Raw genomic sequence first — 19,813 nt, forward strand, 5'->3', positions numbered from 1 at the left:
CATTATGCTGCTTAAAGCGCGAGTCTACACGAAGTCGAAGAGCTCTAAAGAAGCCTGTAAAGAATTTATAAGCTATCATAGTCCTCTGTTGTAAGGGTCTTGTCCCATTATTAAGAATAGTGCTTCGAGTCAAAACAAATTTCTCGAACGTTCTGGAACTACATTTGACCAAAGGAAACATCAACCAATTTCGTACCTACAATATATCTGCGCAGGTAAAACAACTCTACAAAAAGGTAAAGTGGCCTACAGCAAGCGAACAAATTATCTGTGGACTGCCAAAATATTCCTCTATAATGGTAGTAGCGTCTATGTAATAAGCACGGTACTATCAAGTTGCAGCAATGTTTTCGAAAGTGCGGACTGCATTTGACCAAAAGAAGTGCACCTATCGGCGACCTTTTCCCTATAGACTGTACAGGAACCACATATGCCTAGCATGTAAAGTCGTCAAGAAGTTTATAGGACTTATAGTTTATAGGGTTTATAGGAAGTTATAGGCTTATGGACTTTCTTAATACGTTACTATAATACCAGAGTCCCTTTAATACCAGCGCTATGAGTCACGGGGCCTTGGTCGGTGTGGTGAGGCACACCGCGTTCCCTGGTTTAGCCTGAGCAGCACAGCCACCCTCACTGTAGACCGGTCGCTACTGGTCCCTACGTCTATTCGGCGCGGCGCTCTTCGCGCCGGGCTCCAGTGCCCGCGCTCTCCCCATACTCCGGGACCCGAGCACCCTTCGACGGCAGTGGGGATGGTGGAGCTGGCTGTCGGACCGGGCGCCAGTTCTCGGAACGGGGAGAGGCAGAGAGAGAGGAGAAAAAAAAAGGAAGGAGCCGTGAAGCTCCCATCTTTCCAGGTTCGGCGCGGGCCAGTTCCCGTACTGCTTTTCTGGCGAGGGGTGACGGTGCAACCGTCGGGAGGGGGCCCGAACCAGTATCCCTCCGTCCGTCCGTCCCCTCGGCGGAGCGCCGCGTCCTCCCCTCTTCGTCCGAACGCGCGGCCCGCGTCGATCAATCGCTGGCGGCGTGGCGCCGCTTCTCGGAACAGTCACACTCGATCCCCTTTGTCTTTTTCGACGCGTTCGAACTCTTCAGGCCTCGTTCGAGTATCTCCTTTCTGTTGGTTCGTTCACTGTAAGCTGTAGGTCTGAGTTGTACGCGAAGATGTTCGTCACCTTTCCCGTGGTCTTGGGTGCAGGCGTGACCGTGAAGTGACATGTGTTGCGTCAATGACGTGCCATGGTTACGGCGGGCAGGGTTCGTGGACTCGTACGTAGTTCGTTGTGCACGTGGAACATTGAACCTCCGTCGTAGCCTTCGACTACAGAAGAGCCTCGAGTTATATCGCGTTCGTAGAAGAGAGAGAGAGAAAAAAAGCACTGAATGTGACAATGACGACGAGCACACGGAAAGGACGCTCGATGTGTACATATCGTTAGTTTCGTAATTACACCTTCTGCGGGAGTGAGCTCTTGTCCAGTGCACTTGTCAGATCTCGGAGCTCTTTTACCGCAGACGCGGTTCATGGATAGGTCACTCGCAGACTTCCGTTCCAGAGGGGAACGGAGACCCAGTCATGGTGCGTTGTGGCCGAGCAAAGCCTCTTCGCATCAGGTCAAACAGCTAGCCCTTTCTGACTCATTTGACTTCATCACGGGAATCGCGTTGCAGGCTTTTGCTAAACATCAGCCTGAGCAGCACAGTACAGGCGTTATCTCGGCGGTCTTGTTCAGACTGGTACGGAATATCGGGAAAAATAAAGGCCTAGCAACTCGCAGCACGCAGGCTGCTCGCCATGACACTGGCTTTGATTGACATGGCTCACGCTTTTCTTCGTGCGTGGTAGCTAGTGTCTTGAAGCGATTGAAACACTCCATGACGTACGCTTGCCCATGAAGGCATAAGGAGGAGGAAAAAAATTTATTTGACACCATATACATGGCGCTTTAAGTTCAGCGTGCGAGAGTCCGCTGTTGGTCAGGCGGCCAGGAGACCTTGGCCATGAAAACTTGCGGTTTTAACAGACGCAGCGGTGCAAAGTAAACGAATACGAAATGGTTTCTGCTCCAGCAGAAACCCCAGTACACGATGTCTTCTCCTGAAAATGAGCAGCATGTCCGGTATTCACGGAACGACGCGCATTTCGGCCGCACTTGAAAGCAGCGCGAAGCAGACAACGCCTGCAGAAACCATCGTGCGCTGACCACGGAGACACACATGCTAAAACTAAACCGCACGAATACCTCGCACAAAAGCTACGTTTTTTTTTTGCAGACTCTAGTTACGCTCCGCATTCCGTAGACACGCATAGCAAAAAACATGGCGACCATAATGCGTTTCCGGCTTCTGCCATGGCTTCCCACGTTTGCAGTACACAAAGGCATCGCCTCCGAGAGTGGCATTCATGACTTCGATAGAGCCGTCGGAAGAAGAACGCACCTGCTAGCGTTGCTAGACTACCATGCGTTCCGAGTGCGATATAAAAAAATAAATGAAATACCAGTTTTCTAGCGCACCGAGAGCGCCCAGATTTTCAAGCTAGAAAATTCGGTGCCGTGCTCCTTTTTTTTTTAATTGTCACCATCAAAACCAGGATTTGATTATGAGGCACGCTGTATGAATCACTCCGGATGAATTTTGACCACCAGGGGCAACTTAACCTGCCCCCAATGTACGGGACAAGGTTGCTTTTCGGGGTGGTGGTGGTGGTAAATTTTATTGAAAGGGGGAAGGGGAAAGAGGGAGGTGCTGAGGGTTCGGGCGCAAGTAAGGCCCTGGGCCTGCTTGGCCTTCTCCTCCCAGTCCACCAGTTCAAGCTGTCGGCCGACGTCCCCGGAACTGAGCCAGGCTGTCCAGTCGGTCTCGCTGCTGACCGGAGGATGAGAAAACGAGAACGAGCTGCATTCCGTAATTATGTGTGTGAGTGTCCCTGTTTGATGCTTTTTTGCATGTCGCCCCACTCGAATTGCGGACGCCGCGGCGGGTATTTATGCCGTTACCACGTGCTTAGCAGCACAACATCATAGCCACTATGCCACCGCCGCGGGTAGTGTAACATATTTGATCAAACTGCGCAGTATAAACGATGCCAGCCCATCCGTTGCACGCCACCTACCTAAATCTAATCCGAATTCTCGACGGTTTGATTTATTGATCAAATACAAATCACAGCCAAATCGTAGCACTTGTTTCATGGGGAATGGTTATTTGCTCGAAGATTTCTTGTTTTAAATTTGAAATGATAGTTTTGCTGTCTGCAACGATGTGAAACGAAAGGGAGCGCATCTTCGCCGCTGTCCCGTACGCCTCTCCTGCAGTCAAGAGTAGTGCCTTTCCCGCATAGTGTGAATGCTTAAGCGCGCTAGGTGGCAGACCTGCGCTCAACTCGGCTATCTTAGGTCATGACGTGTTGCTTTGGCAGACGAGACGGTACTTTCAGGAACCGCCCGACGTTTGTGCGCAGGCGCGAGTAGAATCCGGTGCAAGCGAGAAACTCTGTGGCTTTTGTTCCTTGACTATCTGACTTTGCCTACACAAAGCCAACAGACAAGGAAATCGAGCCCCTCGGTTCCCCTTCTTCTCGACTTTGCCCAGGTACTACAGAGAAGTTTCTTTGCTCGTTTTGCGTGCGTTTGTCCCTAGGCGTGCCAGCATTGCGTGCCAGAGTGAGGCCGTGTGTCTGTGTGTTGATGGAGTACGTCATCCACAACTTTTTCTCGTGTGTTTCCTTGGATGTTGCTGGCGCAGTTCAATGGTGCGGGTGATTGTTGGCGAGATTGCGATCTTGGCCATGCCCATCCGCGAGTTTGTTGGCGCACCGACGCTGGCTGCCGGCGCGGTGAACCAGGCGAAGCATAGGCACCGACGCCCCATTTGGTGATCACTGCGTCTAAAGGTATGTTGGACGTATGCAAATCCCAGAAGCTAAAGGTACGTCGGAAAGTCTTACCTTTGAGCCCGTTTGACACGGTGCGAATTTCACTGTCTTTTTTCGCAGTTGCGTCAAGTGGGCCGTCGGATTCTTCGTAGTGCCATTTTTCGATGTTCGGAGAGCTGAACTTTACCGCGAAAACGCGCATGCGTCAAGGACGGGGAACCAATCACAACGTGCATCGAAGACACGTCACTGTCGCCTTCCTACTTAATATTTATTTTTATAAAGCAACGCCCTCCAACACAAAGAAGTTTTACGAAAACAGTTTCTAACTTGCTTTACTTTGTTTTCACCGAAGCTAACTGACGCCAAGAATAATTCATTCCTCCGCTAGGTGCTCGCAAATGCGAAAATCGCAGCTGCCTCGCGGTGCATTTCAGACGGTAATGCAAAGTACGCATTCGCAGAAATCGTAGCTGCGGAAAACTCTGGCCTCCTTGCTTATCGATGTAGTAGCCGTGGGGCCTCGCTAATTTCGACTAGTTTTGAACACTCAAATTGCCTCGAAGCATGTGAAACTTTAGGTAACAGATTCGGGGATACCGAATTCTGTTCGTCACAACCACGTGAAGCCAATATAAAAAAAGCCAAGGAAAGCAGAGGGGAAGTTATTTCTTCCTTTAATTTAAACGCACAACTGATAGGGTGAAATCAAACTGCACGAAAAGCAGCGGGCCGCCCGCGGGAGGCGAACCCGCTTCCTATGCTTGATGAAAATATATGCGCACGTCTTTATTATCTTAAAATGCAATTATACTGCAAACGAAGCATTGGCAATACCGATGGAACGATTCCTGAGAATTCGAGAGGCCTGCAAGAGATCACTTACAGGAAGCTCATTCTTTGTGGTCTATAGACTACGAATTACGCTGCTCTTGCAATCGCTACCTGTGGCGCAGACTGCGCTCGTGCATCGTACCGAGGCGCGTGACGCACCGACAGTACGCCAACGCGGCGATAAAGAATGGCCCTGGGTTTATCGCGCCCGAGTCGCTATCAGGTTTCCCGATTGCGACCGTACGGCGCAATTCCCAGCTGCAGCGGCGGACGCGTCCCATCCGCTCGGACGTTTACTTCTGCATATGAGCGAGAATTCGTGATTCTTTATTCGTTTTTTTTTATCCTTTACTTTCTTTTGCGGATTAACTGCAGACGGCAGTGTGTTTGTAAGCGTAGAGGTCGCTGCGACGTATAGCTACTGCTGAAAAGAACACGGGTACGAGGGTGTAGCAGAAGTGAAGTTGAAAAGAACAGACGACGTTTCAATGACAGTCTGGATTTTTTTCGCCGCCCGCTTTCGGCGATGTTCATTGGCAGTATATATACAACGGATCAGGTGCATTGGCGTCCCAGTATCACTTTGCTGTTCTGCTACTTCGAGTGATTCTCAACGGATGGAAAGTAGACCGAAGCTTCGTATCTGTAAGGGAAAAGGTCGCCGCTACAGGAAACGCTGAAAAGAGAACCATGAGCCATTCCAATCTCCGAAGGTGGATCAAAAGCGTGACGTTTTGGGCGAGTTGGTTGTACATGGTTCTTATTACGTTTTAGGCGAGTTGGTTGTTGAATGCATGTTGTGTGTCCCTTCTTCGTTCGACATCCTGTCTTTGTGCGCGCAAAAGTTTAATAAGAAGGTGGATGGCCAGCGAAGCTGTGTAGCACACGACAAAGAGGCGACACAGGATTTTGAACACACGTACGGACACATTTATTGTCTTTATCGGTTATCATCGTGACGAAAGGTACGCTCACACATTTCTATACATTCACATTCATTCGTGTTATACATTCGTTGTGCACATTCGTTATATACATTCGCGATACACTGAGGCAAAGAATTTGAGACCGAAATTACCGCACTGACTGGCAGTGAACCAGTGTCGCGACCGCCTTCGCAGAGAATGGGACAGTATGGGAACGCTGGCGTGATGAGCGCCATCGGAGCCAGAGGTGGTAGAAGACGATGACGACGAACGTGCGAGCAGGGGCACGAGCCGTTGCTGATGATCATAGTTTTTGCTCGCACACGTGAAAATTTCACTGAACCCTAGCCATAAACAGCTTCGCTGTAAAAAAACACAGTTCGTTGGCACGAAACTCGTGAGAACTGGCCCAAGGGCATTGAAATCGTGTCTTCGCAGAACTGGGCGCTTGTTGCGTTAAAAATCAAAATTTCTTCTAAGACACCTTACAAGTACTTAGTTAGAGAGAAAGGAGGTTGAAATGAGAAAAATGGGAAATACATTGGGAAGGATTCCAGTGCAGCGCTACCATGTAGGCTGATCAGACATAGGAGCCGAATACGCAGCAGGTGCTATTCCAGCATTCTGCCTATTTATTTGTTGAGATGGGCGCGGTAACATCATATCACCCTAACATAACTGAGAGTCTCAGCGCCCTCTCCTGTTCCCCCTGCAGATAGTCAGCACGTGGCCGTCACCAACACGTCTTTAGAATCAAGTTCAAGTTCAAGTTTATTCTTCTAGTACAGACTAGAAACGTCCTCCCGGGCTAAAAACTGCCGTCAGCAGCTTGACTGGACCCAGGAGGCGTTATACATGGCAGTGCGATAACAGTAACCTTTTTGGTACAAAAAAAGATTAAGCAGGAATTTACTAAACATAAAATTGAAAACTCAGGTACATGCTTATGACAGGATATGCAAGAAACAAGAAGACATTTTTGTGCAAATAAAAGAAAAAGGCAAAAAAGAAAACAGGGTCATTTATATGCATCGTTAGACATGAATATATATGTTATAGGTTAGCGAAATACACCTTCAACTCTTTACAAGAGAATTTATTAGCGTGAATATGATTATTTAGAATTTTCGGCAAAGTCTGAGGTGCTTCAAGTAGAAACACCTCAGAACTCTTAATGGGGTGCTGGCATGTTATTTTCGACCATTAAAGGGCCCCTGAAACGGTTCGGACAAATTTTGTAGGCGCGTAGGGTACAGCTTAAGTAGAACATTCGCACCACAATTTAAGTGAAGCGTTACGTATTAATGGAGCTGCAAGCGATTAGAAGTTACCCTCCTCCCTAGCTATGCTTTTCCTCCTCAACTCGCTCGCCGAGCGAGCGGCGCTAAGCTCCGCCTTCACTGGTTCAGCGTCACGATGCAACGTCACATCGTTCACTTCCGGTTGTTTAGGAGCACGCCCCCTCCCGCGCGAGACCTCTCCGCTAGCCGTTTGGCCGTCGACCGAGAGCTGTCGAAGCAGCGTGCGTTGCGAGCATTCTGTCGTAGCGCCGACTGTGTCCGGTACTCCGCTAAAAACAGGCAAGCTGGTCATTTCGGCAAATGACTGGAGGCATAAACTCAAGCTGATGAAGGAACTTTAGCGTAGACGTACGTGAGCAGCCTGATCGGTCTGCACGGTCCAGACACTTGCTGGCGCAGCGCTTAACCAGTCAAACAAAGCGCTAATATTGCTCTAACCAAGTGTAAATCATTTTAAACATTTATAAATCAATGTGTTGATGATTACACTCCTGCGAAAAATACACACCAGCAGCAAAGAATACACTTCGTTGCTGCTACTGTGTATGGTTGAGCTCTGTGCCACCAGGTGGCTGCACCGTGCAGACCGTTCACATTTGCCCTTCTGCTCATCTCGTGGCTCATCCTGGCACAGTCAAGCGGCCAGACCCTGTCCCCTTGCGCTTGCGTTTGCCCTAATACTGGACTCGCGGTTTGCAAGTCGCTAGGTTTGCAGTCCACAAGGCAACAAAGTCGAATCATAGTGCTCGCGAAAAGACTGAGACCGACTCTGACCGCGGAGCTCTCGTCAAAATGGAGTACGTTGTAACACAAGCAGACGACACTTGCTGTGTGCCGGAAGTGCTGAAGTGTACTAAAAAACTATTCTTGCGTATTCTCTTTAAGTTATTTTCTTTTTACAAAAACAAAGTAACTAACATTCCAACTATTGCGAGCATCATTTGTTCCCCATAAAGTTGGAAAAATTATCGACCACGCGCCCTGGTCAGCCAATCAGATAGCTCGCCCATGTGACGTAATATGGGTTATTTGCATCATATGGGTAGGGGCGGCTTAAAATTCCGCCGAGCAGTGCGCTGCGATCGGCAGCGATGTGTATTTTTAAAACCTTATAATAAATTACACGCTTTACGCAGAGCACTTAGATGCATCAATTAATGATCAGAAGAACCTACTCTAACGACTCAGTACGTTTGTAGAAAATCGCCAAAATCGTTTCAGGGTCCCTTTAATTTCTTGCGTTAAATGTACGTCCTCGACTTCTAAACCCTGGAAAGAAATAAACAGTGAGCCAGAAGGCTCGAAGAGCCGCTACTGATTTAATATAACAGCATCTTCTCGTAAGTTTCAGTTTCGTTTGCAGGAGGATACGGTGCCGCGGCGCCACGACCTTGTAAGTGAGAGCAACACGTTGCGACGTTTTGAAACACGACTCAGCCGTTAGCTGTGCTGCCACACCGGCTCTCGGAACGAGTGGCTGCATGCGAAGCAACCGGGTGAGTCGGAGCGAGTGTCAAAACGTCGCAGTGTCACGGCAATGTCCTGCTCCTACGTGTCCACACAGTGTGTCGTGACGTGACAGCACAGCATCCATATGGGAAACGAAACCAAAACTTCGTGTAGAAAAGCGCTTGCATTAAATTATTTACGGCGCTCTGAGACTTGTCACTATTCTTTCTGTGGTTTAAAAATCTAAAACCTCCCCTTAACGCAAGAAAAGACAAAAACAAACGAATAGACGGAAATATAATGTCGGTGCCCCTTAAGGGCCAGCTGCAACGAAACTTCACTTAGGCTAACTGTGTTGTAAACAAGCATATATGCCGTTGAAGCAATCTTGGCCAAGCTGCAGCACTGTTAATTGTCAAATTGATTAATTAATAACCTTTATACCACAGCAGACGACACGTGCACCTGGTAATTAGCGGATGTGACGCAAACCCGCGACGACACTTCCGAGATTGTTGACGCGCCCTGACGTCGCCTAATCTCGGAGGCCATGCGAGGAGTCGCGCTGGTTTTCTGAGTGGTGCGTCATTTCCGGCGAGCGGTGATGGCGGCGCCTTTTTTCTTTCGGTTATCGTCATGCATATTCTTGCGAGTGTCTATTCTTGTGAGTTTTTCGGGATGCGTCCACTTGTACTTCAAGGCCGAAACATTGCACAGAGGCTATACACCATCGAAACTAGGCATTTTACGAAGTTCGAAAATCTCGTTGCATTTGATACCCGTTAAAAGGACACCGAAGAAAAATACCAAATAAGTTTAAATTGATAAAATATTCTTTAGAAACTCAATGTTGGTTAATTTAGCGGTAAGAGGCCGATTATTAAAAGAGAAAATGAAGGTCGAAATTTAAATAAGCTGTTAAAGACACACTTCCTATAGATCAGGAATTTAAAAGCAGTTGTTTCCACATTTTTAGCCATTGCAACCTTCCTAAAACTTAGTAAGCTCAACCTTAAGCCATTTTGGAATACAATTAAGTGCGTCTTTATCGACTGAAATTTGGTAGGCCTGAGCAGATGCCATCACAATCCATGACATCACGATGAGCTGGTGCGGAACTTCAAGACGTCCTTGCCATCTGTCATGCTTGCATCGTTTCTTGCTTTCTCGGTGAAATTGCTAATGTAATTTGCTAGCATGCCACAAACGAATTTTATTTTGGTCTTTAGTGTCCCTTTAAGGCATTCACTGCGCAAAGCTACAAATACGTATAGATACACTCAGTGCATTCAAATGCAAGTCGAGCAAGGCATCCAAGTTTCACAGGTTCAATGCACCTTTTTTTTTCTTGAAGAAAGGGGAGGAACTATCGATGGTAAGTGTAATACGCCACCAATAACTGTTTCTGTGCCTTGGTGGCACCGGTTGGCGACAACGATTGCACGACAGCGACGAGGAGACGTCGATGCGACAACGATGATAACGATGACAGTTTCTTGACTGAAATTTGAGAGGGGGAATAGGGGTCCTTCTTTTCTTGTGGACTTTTTTTGAAGAATATTTATGACTGTGCCGTGTTAAATAACCCATGTCTCTTCTTTTTTCATATGTTCAGTCTTTTGATTTCCTCTTTCTTTGTATCTGTCTTTTCGTCTGCCTATCGGAACGTGGTACCCTGCAACGCTGGGTAGTGGTAGTTGGAACTGAATATTTACGTCATTGCTGCTTTGCTCACTAAATTTAACGCTAAGAGAAAAAAAAAACATAAACGTCGTCGAGAGGAATGTACGGGTTTCGCATGTAAGTTTTTGTTCTGTAAGGTTTATTTAAGCTAAATTAGATAGCTCGGGTGCTTGTGCACCTTGACCCTATATACGAATTCAATTGGAAGCAAGGCTGAGTTTGACGGTTCAAAACTTTAACTCGCACTCAACTCGCAATCAAATACACGTAAAATGCAGAAATACTTTTCCGAGAGAACCCCTGGACCAGTATAAATTAAACTTGTGGCGCTTAAATGGGAAAGTGAAATTCTCACAACAGTGCCAAGCGGAATTGTCAATTAATACCTGAATTTCTTAATAAAGCTTTCCGAAAATTGGTAAGTTTGGGAAAAAAATAGAAGCGCGAAGTTTAGAAGTCTATAACTTTGCATCATAATTATATATCGTATTTCAGTAAACTGCATCTATTAGAGTATCTAAAGGGAACAACATTAACGTGTTACACAGTGCTCTCAAGTGCACCTTTAATATGTAGCAGGCCGTTTGCAGAACCCACGTAAACAATCTAACAAATTCATATAACATGTAGGTTAACCCTTCACACTTCCCAGCTTCAGGTGTACTATTAGGTGCAGTTTAGAAAAATCGTAATATCGTTTTTATTTCTAAGTTAGAGTTGTAGACTTGATGGTTTCTTTTCATGAAATTTGGAAAATTTCGATACCTTTTATAAAAATATTGCATGCCTAAATAAAAATTCACTTAAGACAGTTGCTGTATTCTAACTTTCTTTTTGTTGCAACAAGCCTCGCCAGATTGGGTGCATGGGTTGTAGAAAAAAAAAGCAGCATTTTCTCCCGAAAAGCGAAACATCGATTGCCATAGCAAATCAGCGGACAGCTATGGAAATATGGATATTACTTTTATCGGCCGTATAAACTTGCAAACATAGGCATACTAACTAAATTAACAAGCATGATGTCACGCGCACACAAGCTAACATGAAGACATCTCACTCAATGACCGCGAAAATTCGCCTTCAGAAAAGTGTAGCGACGAAGCGCGGCAGCTGCAGCGAGCGAATTGACCTTCGTGTTGCGTCTCGCATCAATGGGAACTGAACAACAAAAACAGCGCGCGGCGGGACTCTGTCCCCGTCACAGATGGCTTTCAAGATACAGCGGTCCGGGCGGCCGCCCGGCCCACCTGGTCATCGAGTCAGATGTGTTCATATTTGCTCGTGCGCGTGACACGATGGTTGTTAGTTTAGTTTGTAAGCCGAAGGCTTACAGCCATTTATATCCCTAATAAAATTACTAACCTTACTACGTATAGCTGTCTAATAATTTGCTGTCACAATTAATGCTTCACCTCTCTGGTGAAACTGCGACTTTCTTTGCTAACGCTGACGGCATGAACCGCAGTATCTTTTGTTATATCACACACATGCGTTATAGCATGAACGCGATTTTAATTGACTCGCCCATCTCTACCTTGAACTTCAGGGCAATGAAGATCGTTTGACGGCTTTGTTTAATAAATTACCAAGGTGGCAGGCGTAAAATTTGCTCCAAGACTTACTAACTCATCAGCTGTTGTCGCTCGTCTACCAAATGGGAATGATGGCTAGTACACGAATTTGTCTGATTTTTTGTGCTTCCGGCTTCAAACGTTGTTGTGGCGTCATTACGCTTTAGCATTTCTGAACTTCCAGGAAACATAATTCTAAACGTGTGAAGGAAGGAGTGCAGATGTTTGGGCTAGTTGGTTGCATCAATCGAAGTCATAGCGTGGATTGACATGGACATGAAAGACGATAGGACGTGCAAGCGATCAATTTGCAAGATCACCAAGCCGTTTAGTACAGAAAGACGAAATTAAGGCAAATCTAATTGCGATTCATTGTAATTCCACCATACATGCTGCACCCATAAACGCTAGCGTGAGGATTCCGCCTAGATTTTAACGGGAAGGCGTTAAGGGCTCCATGTGGCGGAAAATCCCGCGTCGGCGTACGTCGTTTGACGTTGCGTCGGCAAAAAAAATTTCGAATCAGGCATATCCAACCACGCAGGCCCTCCATGTGGCGCAAGGAAATTACTGAACCAATTGGATTTACCTAGGTAAGATACATAGAAAAATCATAAAGTACGACATACCCACAGCCTACTGACGTGATAGCGTCGGACTGTAATTTGAATATGCGATAAAACAATTCTGCTTCGCGAGAACTAAAAAAAATCGCAAACCCCTTTTTCAGCGTTTCTACCATACATAGAGCGGCCATGGCCTCCCAGAATTGCACGCGCAAATCTCAAAGGCCATAAAGCTGCGCGCCCGGTTCCTTGCAACACCTGCATATGACGCTTGCCACCGCCGCATCGCGGTCCACATAAGAGACCGCGGTTCTACCAGAAAGCTCGCCTTCGTGTATCGCGTTCGCCGCCAGCATTTCACGGTAAACATTACGGTTACATAAGCTGCAGTTGCCGGGAAGCGTGAGAAGCACTTACGGATCTGAATGCTATCGCGTTCGACTCTTAAAGGCGTAGCTTAGGTGTTTTCCTATTTTTTGTAGGAAACTCAATGGTGGTGATATTCAGCCAAGTTTGTAATTTGGCAAACAAGAAGCTGGTGTCACTGACATGATGAAACATGACGTGCATTTCAAGAGTTATGCGTGTTAAGCCGCGAAGCTCGCCGGATCGTGCGGCTTTGGACGTCTGGCTACCTCGCTGTCATCGGGAGCACAGTTGGCCCGTTGCGGGAAAGCTCTGATTTTAACTGCAGTGATATGACTGCAAAGGGTCACGATCATTCAAATATCCTGTACATCACACTGTTAGTATTTGAAATGGGGCAATTGAATAACGAAACTTTAGGGAACCATTCTTGCAATGAGGCTGAACAAAAACAGGTTAAATGATACCAATAACAACGGAATTTTATTTTTCTCGATTAGTTGTCATGAACTCGGGAAATGCGGCGCACACAATTAAAGGTATCCTTTCCCCACCCTCACTCGTATGACTTATTTCTCGCGCGCATTCTTGACATGTGCTGTTTGGCCTAGTTCGTATTGACCGAAAACGACCTGCTGTGGGGCGCGATGTAGACGTGACATAAGTCGAGGCGCTACTCTTAGTCTTCAAGAGTTTCGCCTTTGTGCTACTTTCGTGCTGTGTCACGTCTATCGCGCTACACTATTTATGTTCACGGGAGCCGTAGAAGACACAGTTTCAGGCTCCTGCGTCACAAAGCGGCAGTTTCTTCCTTTCGTTCTCGTTGCTTAGGAAGGGTTAGAGGCTTTCCAAAGGAAAACGAGCCCCGTTAACTTTGCTTCAGTTCGCGGCCAACGCGCTCGCCGTAACGGGAGCACACACTCGTGGAGCGGCGCCTAGCGCGAGCGCCGGCTCTGTCTCGGCAGCCAGTAAGCAGCAGCAGCACACCGCCCGTCGCCCTCGAGCAAACCTCGCGCGCTCCCCGCGCCAGCAACGAGGAACTAGCGCTGTGGAGCGGCTCCGGGGGCCCTTCCACTCGGGCAAGGTAGGCAGGCAGCAGCGGCGGCGGCGGCTCTTTCGTCATTCATTTACCATGCTTCTCTTTATTTCTTTCTCTCCTACCCTTGGAAAAGGGCAGATCCGCTACGCCGCGCATCGATCCAGGAGCCGAGTCGGTCGCGCCACCGCGCGGCGTTCTCCGCAACTAAAACGCGGCGCTCGCGCGCGGGCAGACAAACAGAAAGAAGCGGGCTGGATAGAACGAAAGAGAGAGAGAAAAAAGCCAGCGCACCGCAACGCCAGCGGCTGCGGGGTGAGCGACGTCAGATGAGAAAGGAAAAGAAGTAGGAGGAAGAAAAAAGAACTACACGATAAAGGGAGGAAAGAAAAAGAAAGAAAAGAGGCCGAAGTTGCTTTTGTGCGAAAGCCCTCGGCGGCGTCGGCGGCGGGAAAGGACGCAAGCCACCGCCGCGGCTGAAGTTTTCTCTCTCTCTCATTAAGAGGGGAGGAGGACAGCCAAGGACGACGCGTGCGCACGGAGTGGAATCCAGCCGGCGACGGTGTGTGCGTGTACGCGCGCGCGTTGCCGAGGTTCGCCGAGCGGCGCGCTCGGCAAGGGTCGAGAACTCTTAATTAAAAAAAACGCGCTCTAAAGAGTAACACGCGAAGTTCGGAGCGGGGAGTCGCAGATTCAAACTGCTCTAACTACGAATCGGCAAATGTTGCAACGAGCGGCAACCCGGTGAGCCAGAAAGAAAGAAAAAAAGGAAAACTCACGACAGGTGGCGACGCCACCTTAAGTTCCTTGCACTATCTGCGCGTGACGTCAGGAATATCAACAGAAAGCTCTGCTCCACCCCGGTTAATTGCATGACGTTAAGGAACGATCGCGTTGCATTACAAAGCACGCGAGGACTTAGCCGCGGTGGTTCTGAGAGACCTGTGGGAGCAACTTTGTAACGATCCGTTTCCCTTTCGAATTTCCGCATCTCCATCGCACAGCAGCTGATCCCGGTGGTACCTGCAGCGCAGCAGCGGAGGTGCTCGAGCCAGCGACGATGGTTGAACAGATTGGGAAATAAATATACAGCTCAATGTTGCCCCCACATCCGTCGTTTCTCACTGACGGCTATCAGCGAATCCGCTCTGACCCGATATTAAAAAAAGGAAGTTTTCTTAAAATTTTATTCTAGAATAATTGGTTGTTCTTATTTCATGATAGCATTCTCAAAGTGCTCTCGAAAACTCTTCAAGGATACTACTCTGTGGTCTTCCTCTTTAGCGTCTCAGCAGTCACAACTTGTGATTTTAGGACGAAAGTAAGCGTACTGCCATTACCGCCAAATACGGTAAGAAAAAAAAAATTGAGTCATTCTACTTTGTGAAGGTAGATGACCAGCGAAGCTGTAGCATATCACACAGGGTTAGACAAGGGTACATGTACTTATTTTGATCACTTGGTAATGGTAATTACGATAGCTTTGTTATTAGTGTGATATATACTGATTGGTTTCGCTACAACCTTAGACATAATTTTGGCCATAGTTCAATCTATACACGACCGTTGTCCAGTAGCTGAGTGACTTGGATTGGTGTGGCACTTCAAACCAAACTTTTCTAGCACAGACTGAGTGAACCATTTCTTGTATGGTTTTGAAATGTCCACATTGAAGTCTCCAACGATGACCACAGGGGTAGTGTCATCGCGGCTGACCCATGCAAAGTGCGTTGCCATGTACTTCTCGACATCGCACTTGGGTGTGCCTGGAGATACGTGCACAGTTGATATTACAATTCCGCATTTCGTTTGTACGGCACAGACATCCACACAGTAGGTGGCATTGTCCTCTTGCGAGTCAACGGTGTACGGTTGTGCATACATTTTGTACTTTGCCTATATGGCAATGCTTCCTGTTCGTGAGTCTATGTGCTGTTCACAAACGATTCCGTATACCCATCGAACTGAAACAATGAATCTTGGTAGATTTATTTCAGTTCTTCATCTTCTTCTTCTTATTATTATTATTATATTATTATTATTATTATTATTATTATTATTATTATTATTATTATTATTATTTACTAATGCCGCTAACATTTGCCCAATTTCATTTTTTCCAGGCGAATCGGTCGAGGTCCCAGATAAATCCAACCATTCGTTTGGACTGGCTTCCGAGAACGCATGTTCATGTCAGGCCGTCCAATACACGCTCAAGGAATCCCTTTCAGCGTCCGCATTTCACCCTAGAATGTCACAAAATTTCAAAAATTGCGCTTCCCTTCCCTTTCCACACATTCTGCAACTCTAATGGTCCACCGGTTATCTGCCCCACGCATTACAGGCGTATGTAGAAGTCAATAAAAACTCAATATTCATACAACAGACATTCTATAACAACTTTTGTGAAGGAGAGACGCCGTATAGGTGTCGGGTGGTAGTCCATGTATTAACCTCGACCTCTAAGGCGTTCACTGACCTGCACCAAGAGAAGGCATACGAGTTAATTTTTTGCACTCCGATGGTAGCGGAACGTCGCCGCCACGGCCACGGAGTCGAACCCCATCACTTTTTGCTCAGAAGTGGATCGCAATATAGCCACTGATAGCTGGTTCTCGCTGCATGCTGCTTATTATTAAACGTGGTACACTTGGCGTAAACTTCGTGAGAGATTTTGACTGCATGTTGGCTAAAATCCTCGCCATGAAATACTTGTACGTTAGAAGTCAATTAAATCTCTGACCTATGTATTTCTTTACCGCTGTACATTGGATAAATATACGAATAAAAATTAAACCATGAAATAATTGGATACTTAAATGCTGTTTTTGATCTACAGCCGAATATTCTACTAGACAGTACACTTTGCCATAACAAGCGCAGCGCATGTCGCATGGTGACGATGGTGAAAACGCTTCTTTATTCAATGTTTACGTTGTTTGCCTATTCGGCTAGCCATTTAAGAGGACCGAAATGATCTGTACTAAGATCAGCTCATCTTTGGAGAAAGCCCAAAGCGATGCCTGATGCTCTGATATTCATATGTTCGTTATTTATAACCCCGAAAAACTGACCGAAAGTTTCTTGGTGAACTAAACATTGCTTTTAAGTAGTCGCTATAAATATCTTAGTTGAAATCAAGAAAAAGAAATGGGCATGGGCAGGACACGTAATGAGGAGAGAAGATAACCGGTGGTCATTAAGAGTTACGGAATGGATTCCAAGGGAAGGGAAGCGTAGCAGAGGGCGGCAGAAAGTTAGGTGGGCAAATGAGATTAAGAAGTTTGCAGGGACAACATGGCCACAATTAGTACATGACCGGGACAGTTGGAGAAGTATGGGAGAGGCCTTTGCCCTGCAGTGGGCGTAGCCAGGATGATGATGATGATGATGATGATGATGATGATAAACATCCAACACACAAAGAACTTGCAATAACAAAAGTGGTAATATTTTGGTGGTTTGTGAGTTGTAACACCTCTCTTGACGTTCAACGCTGTCTTTGAGTGTTCCCGTTCCCTATTCCTTCCCTGGAAAAGGAACAAAGAAAATCGAAGGCTCCATGGTGTGACATCCCGCACGACCTCGGCCTTGACCTCTGAGTTTCTTTCGCTCGTGCTAAAGTTGACGGGCGTGCGAAGCGCGAGTGTACTTCCGTCTTTGCCTGCCGAGATTGCCGGAACGTACGAGTACGGCTGCGACTTCGCTCCAGCGCAGCAAGGCCCGGCCGCGACTCGGCCGAGCCGCACGGTTGGGAAAGTCCCTGGGTGCTTTTCCGACGCACGGGCGGGCTGCGAACGTTGCAGGAGAGCGCTCTTCCCTAGCCATCCGCGAACGTGGCCACATGGCCACAGAGTTGGCAGACGACAGAGACAATGCGTGCACTTTCACGTTTCCTGGGGTGACACGGGCCTGGACCCACGCCTGTGATACCAGTTGTGTAATGTGTCCTTCACCTCGTTCCTCCCATTATCATTCCCGTTGTGACCCTTTTTCTTCCCCTCTTCCCCTTCCCTTACGTAGAGTAGCAGGCCAGATGCTCCATTATCCGGCCGACCTTTCTACATTTTCCAATAATTAAAATACTTCTTCTTCATGATTTTACCTATATTGCGCTACCCGTGCTACTGGCTCTTCAAACTCTTCTTCACCTTTGTTTTTCTTTCATGATTGCCCTGGTTGTAATCCTTTGTTCGTAAATCGCCAATGCGCGCGCTTTCAGCAGGGAAGCTGAGGCAAGCGAAGATCAAAGAAACCGGCAAAGCAGCTTGGTTGAGATGCAATGTTTTAGCGCAAAGAATCGATAAGGTCTCTTAAAAAACAATGATGCTAAAGGTAAAAGTAAACGTAACACAAACTACAACAGCAACAAAACAGATACACAGAAACTGCTGCAACTGCGCTAGCATCGTATTAATCAACAATAATCACAAAGTATTCAGGGACGTCAATGAAGCAGATAGCGAAACAACAGAAGCTGACAACACGAGCAACGTCATCTCCCGTAATAGCCGCGAATAATTGCCGTTATAGCCATAGAAAAACGGCGTTAACGACTGCAACAGTTGTGAATGAGGGCCTCTGCCACTAGCTATATCCGTCATAAAGTCACACTTTCCCACGGAAACCACGCACATTTTCAGCTCGTGGCAGCTTTAGGGGGCTGTTTGTTGTTGTCCCCAGTTTATAGTCATGAATCATGATAGACTAGGCATATTCTTGGTACATTTAGTAATGGCGGTATTTACTAAAACAGATTTCTTATGTCCCTGGCCCCAACCGTTGTCAGCTCAACTTCCTCTGAAGGCACTATACAACGCTTCTTCTCTAATGCTATTAGCATTCTTTGGGAATTTCAGCCAGTTTGTAGAATATCCTATACCTCTATGTGTACATGTGCGCACCTATCCTCTTTCCCACCAACTTGTGTCGCTGGATAGCCCGCTGTCGAATCATTAGAGGATCGTGCTGTTGTGCTCATGGAACGGGGTTCAAAAACAACCGTCTGGGGAACTTGGGTCAATGGGTATGTGCTGCTCTTCAATTAACATCTTCGACGGTAAATTGAGTCACTGGCTATATGCATCTCTGCAATCAACCTCGCTGCCACCAACATGGGTCACTGGGGGGTCAATGGGTATGGGCCGCTGATCATCGTCATCATCATCATCATCACCATCATCATCTTTATGTCCACTGCGGGATGAAGGCCTCTCCCTGCGATCTGCAATCGCCTCTGTCCTGCGCCGACCGATTCCAACTAGCACCCGCATATTTCCTAATTTCGTGGCCCCACCTAGTCTTCTGCGGTCGTCTACTGCGCTTCCCTTCTCTTTGTACCCGTTCTGTCACCCTAATTGTCCAACGTTTATCTAACCTGCGCATTACATGACCTGCCCAGCGCCATTTTTTATGCGAAGCATACTAGCCGCACAACCACGCTCTTCCTTGCTGCGCCGCGCGCGGCCGCGTAGCTACCATATGACGTCATAACAGCTGCAAAAGCGGAGGCTCAACTCGTGCGCTCGCTTGCGGGCGCGTAGCTACATAGCCGGGTCTCAGCTCGTGCGCTCGCCTGCGGTCGCACAGATGGTACTGCGGCCTAACTCCCGCTCCTCCCGCTAGGGCACTGACGTCACAACAGCTGCAAGCCGGGCTCAACTCTTGCGCTCGCCTGCGGTCGCACAGCCGGTGCTGCGGCCTAACTCCCGTTCCTCCCGCTAACGCATGAGTTATTTCTTCGTCTAGCCGAACCAAATATAGCCAAGCAACAGCAGTTCACCAGGCGAAACAGTGGTTCAACAACTAAAATAAAGGCTAGTATGCTTCGCATCCTGTGCTTAACCTTAGCTAAGCCACAGCCATTTTTCCTCTTGATGTCTATTATAATATCGTCTATACCCGTTTGCTCTCTGATCCCAACCGCTCTCTTTCTGTCTTTCAATGTTATGCCTAGCATTCTTCGTTCCATCGCTCTTTGTGCGGTACTTGTTTTCAAGCTTCCTTGACGAACCTCTTCGACTCACACCGGGGTCACAAGTTATGTACCACTGGGTACGTGCCGCTAATTGTAATATTCATAATATAAAACATATAAGCAACAGTTAAGCATTATTCGTAAGATAGAATGTTAATGACATTAAAGTAGGCCATCCCCACTAAAGGATGCATACATCGCAATGTTATGAAAGCAGCGGGTTT

At 47.3% G+C, this 19,813-nt stretch overlaps 1 long non-coding RNA gene across 1 annotated transcript; it reads left to right on the top strand.

The window, feature by feature from the left end:
- The first annotated feature begins 3,351 nt into the window (after positions 1–3,351).
- On the top strand, positions 3,352–15,999 carry LOC139047803 (uncharacterized). The gene is made up of 3 exons (XR_011507383.1): positions 3,352–3,597; positions 3,751–3,898; positions 15,736–15,999. It is a non-coding gene; the product is annotated as an uncharacterized lncRNA (long non-coding RNA).
- The last annotated feature ends 3,814 nt before the right edge of the window (positions 16,000–19,813 follow it).

Source organism: Dermacentor albipictus, chromosome 7 (assembly GCF_038994185.2).
Source record: "Dermacentor albipictus isolate Rhodes 1998 colony chromosome 7, USDA_Dalb.pri_finalv2, whole genome shotgun sequence".
NCBI lineage: Eukaryota > Metazoa > Arthropoda > Arachnida > Ixodida > Ixodidae > Dermacentor > Dermacentor albipictus.